The 5,378-nt window shown below is 49.5% G+C and overlaps 1 protein-coding gene across 3 annotated transcripts in view; it reads left to right on the plus strand.

Annotated features, from left to right (window-relative positions):
* Pdxdc1 (pyridoxal dependent decarboxylase domain containing 1) overlaps nucleotides 1-5,378 on the plus strand; it is a 73,847-nt gene that overhangs the window by 20,380 nt on the left and 48,089 nt on the right. The gene's annotated exons all lie outside the window — the stretch shown is intronic.

Raw genomic sequence — 5,378 nt, forward strand, 5'->3', positions numbered from 1 at the left:
AGACTGAGCATGTTTAGACTTCTCTCCTGTATGAGTGGTAGCCCAACAGGCATGTGAGAATGTGTCGATGGACACAAAAATATACTTAAGCTTTCCAAAAGGAGCATAGTGTGTGACATCCGTTTGCCATAAGGAATTGGGCTTGGGTCCCCTGGGGTTTACCCCTGGCTATTGCAGAGGCAGTACCTGTAAGCCATCTTGTCTGCCTCTGCATTGCCTTGGGATAAAAGCCCAGGCAATCCTTGGTGCCCCCTAAGATGTTGCAAGAAGATAGGGCTTCTCTCTCTTTAAGGAGCCTACGATTCTGAATACTGTCAGAAAACAATGGCCGTGAGTTTCTTGAATTGAGCTGCTTTTTGGTTTCTCCACATCTGCCCTAGTCAGTGAAAACATTGCAGGCTTTACTAAGAACTCCCTCGGCCCAGGATTTGGTGAGTGCTGCTGCCCTGCGGGACTGTAGCACTCTGGGGAGGGGTGGTTCCCTGGTGGGGGCCCCTCCCTGAGCCATCTTTCCCTGGGCCTTTTCAGCTGTTTTAGAGCCGGTTGCAGCGCACAGCCAAAGTTCTTTGGTTGTTTTTGTTTTTGTTTTTGTTTTTTAAATGCGCCCGGTGGCCATGGCCACCAGTTGCCGGCCGTGAGACAGTCCCCACCCGGCTTTCCCGGGAGCCCCTGACTCCCGCCGGTCTCCCCGGCCAGGCGGGTGGCAGCCCGCTTGTGTTAGTTCAAGGCGAGTGGGGTGGGTGGCTTTTGCTGCCCACCCCATGTGCTCCACTCTGCCCCGCCCTTCTGCCCGGGAGGCTCTGAAGCTGGCCAGGGTACACCAGAGGTGCAGCTTGTAACTTTGGCCACTTTGGGGCTCACTTCTGTTGCATTTCTGCCTTTTTCCTCAAACCCTTCCCATGATTTCCATGTATCCCCAGTAAAAACATTAGCCCCAAGTAGCCAGCGAGCCAAATGAATCGCCTCTACCCAAACCTTTTGAGCTACAGGATCTGACAAATCCAATCCCCTTCTTTTAAGCATATCTCTCAGTGCTTTAAGCACCGGGTCTTGAAACTTAAAAATTGCGTTACTGATTTTTTTAGGGTCTTGCTTACCCCGAACCTCCGATTGACCCTAATCCGTTTCACTTCTTTCTTACTTCTTTTCTTCTTTTCACCTTCCTTCAAGCGCCACATTGAGCACCAGATGCCGGGGGTTCGAACCAGTGACCCCTGGCGAGGTGAGGCTTGGGGATGAGTAAGCATGCCATTCGCCAGCCCACGCTGCCCCCATTACCTGGGGACACTCAGACGCCTAGTCAAGCAGGGACTTATTTATTGCAAGTGTTCCAAAGCTTATAAAGGCACCTAGAACTCCCCCCCCTCCCCCTGAGGGTGTATCTTAAGGATGGTCACACACTGACCATGCACTCCTCAGCAGTGCAGAAGTATTCTTCAGACTTTCAAAGCAAGCTAGGCCATGCCCCCAGTAACTTCCTCTAGGACCTATGCAAGGTGGGGCCTTTAGGTCCCCACATAAGGGAAGGCTAAAGAAGGCATCTCTTAAATCCAGAACCATATACCACTGATGTTCTGGCAGGAGTGCACTTAATAAAGTATAAGGGTTAGGCACTGTAGAGTGAATGTCCATCACCCATTTGTTCACTTCCCGTAGATCCTGCACCGGCCTATAATCATTGGAATGGGGCTTCTTTACTGGCAGCAGGGGGGGGGGGTTCCATGCTGACTGACAGGGCCTTAAAACCCCTGAGCCCAATAACCTCCTAATATGAGGAGTGATGCCCAATCAGGCCTCCAAGGACATTGGATACTGACAAATTCTGGCTGGATCAACTCCTGGTTTTAGTTCCACAAAGATTGGAGCCCAATGTTTAGCTAACCCCAGCCCTCTAGTTTCGGCCCATGCTGAGGGGAATCTCTCCATCCAGGCCTCAATGGCCGAATCTGGTGTCAGGGTGGGTTTGTATAAATGATAGTCATCCATCAAGGTAGTGGTCAACACATGGATGGGCTCTCCTGATTTGTCTAATATTCGGGTGCCTTCTGATGAAAAATGTATCTGGGCTTCTATTTTGTCAACAGATCCTGCCCCAGCAAGGGGTATGGGCATTCTGGTATGACCATGAAAGAATGGGATACCCAGCCCATTCCCAAGTCCACTGTTCTTCCAGTAGTCTGTGGATATTGTTTCATTCCCGTGGCCCCCTGGACCCATGATACTTTGTTTAACAGGAGACCATCAGGCTTGAGGAGCACTGAGTGTTGGTCTCCTGTATCCACCAAAAAACTGATTGGTTTTCCCTCCACCTTTAGGGTTGCCCTAGGTTTGGGGAGGGGGCCAAACCCTGTCTACCCTAGTTACTATTTCCCATGCCAAGGTTGAGTACCTTGGCAGGGCTTTTCTTATTGGGGCATTCTCGAACCTGTTGGCCTTCTTCTTTACAATATGCACACTGATTTTTCCCTAGTCGAGGTCGCCCTCCTTTCTGAAAGTTTCCTTACCTCCTTTCCCCGACGCTATCTGTCTCAGATGCCTCCACCGGTCCTCTGGATCCACAGTGGCAGCCAGCAGGATCCTTGCCAGGTCCTTGTTCTGCCTCCTTTCTGCCTTTATCTGTTTTTCCTCTGCACTATCCCTATTATTGTACACTTTCTCGGCCACAGTTATTAAATCCCTTAAGGTTTTCTCACCCAGTCTCTCCACTCTTTGGAGCTTTTTCTTTATATCCGGAGCTAACTGGTTAACAAAAGCCATGGCCACTGCCGGTAAATTATCTTTGGCCTCCATGTCTAATGGAGTGTACCTGCAGAAGGCATCCTTTATTCATCCCAAGAATGCAGCTGGGCTTTCATTTAGTTCCTGGCTACTATCCTATACCTTTGCCAAATTAGTTGGCCTATAAGCAGCCGCTTTGAGACCTGCCAGCATAGCCTGGTGGTAAACCAGAAGCCTCCCCTTACCTTCTGCAGTATTATAATCAGGCCGGGGCAGTGGATAGGCAGCATCAATTGGTGTCAGGTCAGTAGTAAGGACACCACTATTGCCAGGAATTAACTTCCTGGCTTCTGTTGGGATACGTTCTCTTTCCTCTGTGGTAAACAGGACCTGTAATAATTGATGACAATCATCCCAAGTGGGTTGGTGTGTGAATAAGACAGTTTCTAATAAATTAATAAGCTCCTTAGGATTTTCAGAAAAGGGAGCATTCTGGGTTCTCCAGTTGTAAAGGTCACTAGTGGCGAATGGCCAATAGTGATGGGGCTGGTTGCCAGCCTTATCCGTGGGGCCGGCGACTCTGAGGGTAGAACAGTAGAGTCTGGACCCTCTGGTGTTGCTGCCCTTCTACTCCTAGTCCCCTGAGCTGGTCCCCCCGTGCCTGTGAAGAATCTGGTACCAGGGGTGCTGGTTCTGGAAGGGGTACCTCCTGTGGAGGAGGTGGGTAAGGAGGGGGAGGAAAAATTAGGTCTTCTTCTGTGATGCCCTGTAAGACGGTACAGTGACGGTACTGATGGTTTGGTTTCAGGTTTAGGTGTTTTCTGGGTTGTTGTTTTCCGTTCTGCAGTCGTCAGCACCTCAGTTTTCTGTAAAGGAAGAAAAGACTTGACTCAAGGAGGGGGGTTATTAACTAAATCTCCCCAGACCACTATGTATGATATTTAATCCAAGTGTCCTACACGTGGTTGAAGAATAATTTTCTCAACTGCATTAATGACAGCAGGATCAAAGGTCCCCTCCGAGGGCCATCCCACGTTGAAAGTGGGCCATTCAGACCTGCAGAAAGTAGTTAGTTTATCCTTCCTGACAACAGAGAGGTTATGGGCTCGAGTCTTAACCTCTCCAAAATGTGCAAGAACCAGGTCCAGGGGTGTAGAGGGAGTCTGTCCCATTGTGTCCATCTCAGTCACAGAGAAATAGACAACCAAAGACAAAACAGAGAGCCAGAAAGACACACATAAGGCCAAGTAGCAAATTCCCCCGCTCATGCGGAAGAAAAACTGACACCCAGCTCATCCACTCCAACCACTCCTGACCACACTGTTCACAAGTTTGCCTCGAGGCTCAGAACAAAATCTAGGACAGACACAGACCGACGTAACTAGAAACAGACACTTACCAGCTGGCCAGGAACCCTTCGGTTCAGGGCTGTGCCTCGAGGCTCAGAACAAAATCTAGGACAGACACAGACCGACATAACTAGAAACAGACACTTACCAGCTGGCCAGGAACCCTTCGGTTCAGGGCTCCTGGTGGTCTTGGGGATCCCGGACAAGCCCCCAAGATGTTGTGCCCAGTACATGAGACCCCAAAGACCACCAAGGAGCTGACCGATGCAAACACACAGGGTTTTTTATTGTTACAAGCTTAAGCTTGGGCCCACTCTGTCACCGACCCAGCGGATCTCAGATGTGAGACCCCTTGCTTTGGGAAACAGAGGTTTTCATTGGTTTATTTCAGCAAGTTCAGCAAGTAGGGGAGAAGGGGGTCTTCAGCCTGGTAAGCATCTGATTGGTTGCAGCTCAGTGCCAAACCATAAACTGCTGGCTTCAGGAAATCTGAAAAGACATCTGGACTTTTAGTACTTTCCTGTCCCTGGTTAATTGACTGTTGGCAGGGGAGTTGTTCTCTATCTGTTCCAAGTATACTTTTTTGTGTTTTTTCCTGGAATGGGGTTCAGGGCTGGGTCAGTCCCATGGAGGTTTTATCCAAGATGGAGTCACTCAGGTCTCTCATCCCCCCCTCTGACTAGTACCTTGGGGGCCCAATCATGGGCGCTCCCTCATCTCATGTTTTTCATCACCCAAACTCTGGAGGAACTGATAGTGGGTTTCGGTTGCTCCCATGTTACCTTAAGAAGATCTCCTCCCTGGGGAGGGGGTCCATCATATGTGTCCCATCGTTTAACAGCCCCAGCAAGTGCAATAAGTAGCGCTATCCTCTCCACACTTGTTTCTCTGGGACTTGTATTTTGGAGTTCCAGGCCCTGGGCAAACATAGAACCAACCTGGTTTTCTGTATGGGCCTAGAGAGATAGGAATAATGGGAGGGGGCACTCCAAACCTTATCTCAAAGGTGGTTAATCCCATCTGGTAAGGGGAGTTACGCACTCAATAGAGTGCAAATGGAAGGAGAGACACCCAGTCACCACCAGTCTCTAAGGTCAATTTAGTTAAGGTCTCTTTCGGAGTTCTATTCATTCTCTCTACCTTTCCTGAACTCTGGGTTCTATAAGCACAATGTAGTTTCCAATCAATTCCCAGAACTGTGGCCAGACTCTGACTTACCTTGGTCACAAAAGCCAGTCCATCTGACCCTATCATCTGTGGAAACCATACCTGGGGAGGATGTCTTCCAACAGTTTCTTTGCCACCATTTGA

The sequence above is a fragment of the Nannospalax galili genome, unplaced genomic scaffold (genome assembly GCF_000622305.1).
Source record: "Nannospalax galili isolate Female #2095 unplaced genomic scaffold, S.galili_v1.0 scaffold32, whole genome shotgun sequence".
Lineage (NCBI taxonomy): Eukaryota > Metazoa > Chordata > Mammalia > Rodentia > Spalacidae > Nannospalax > Nannospalax galili.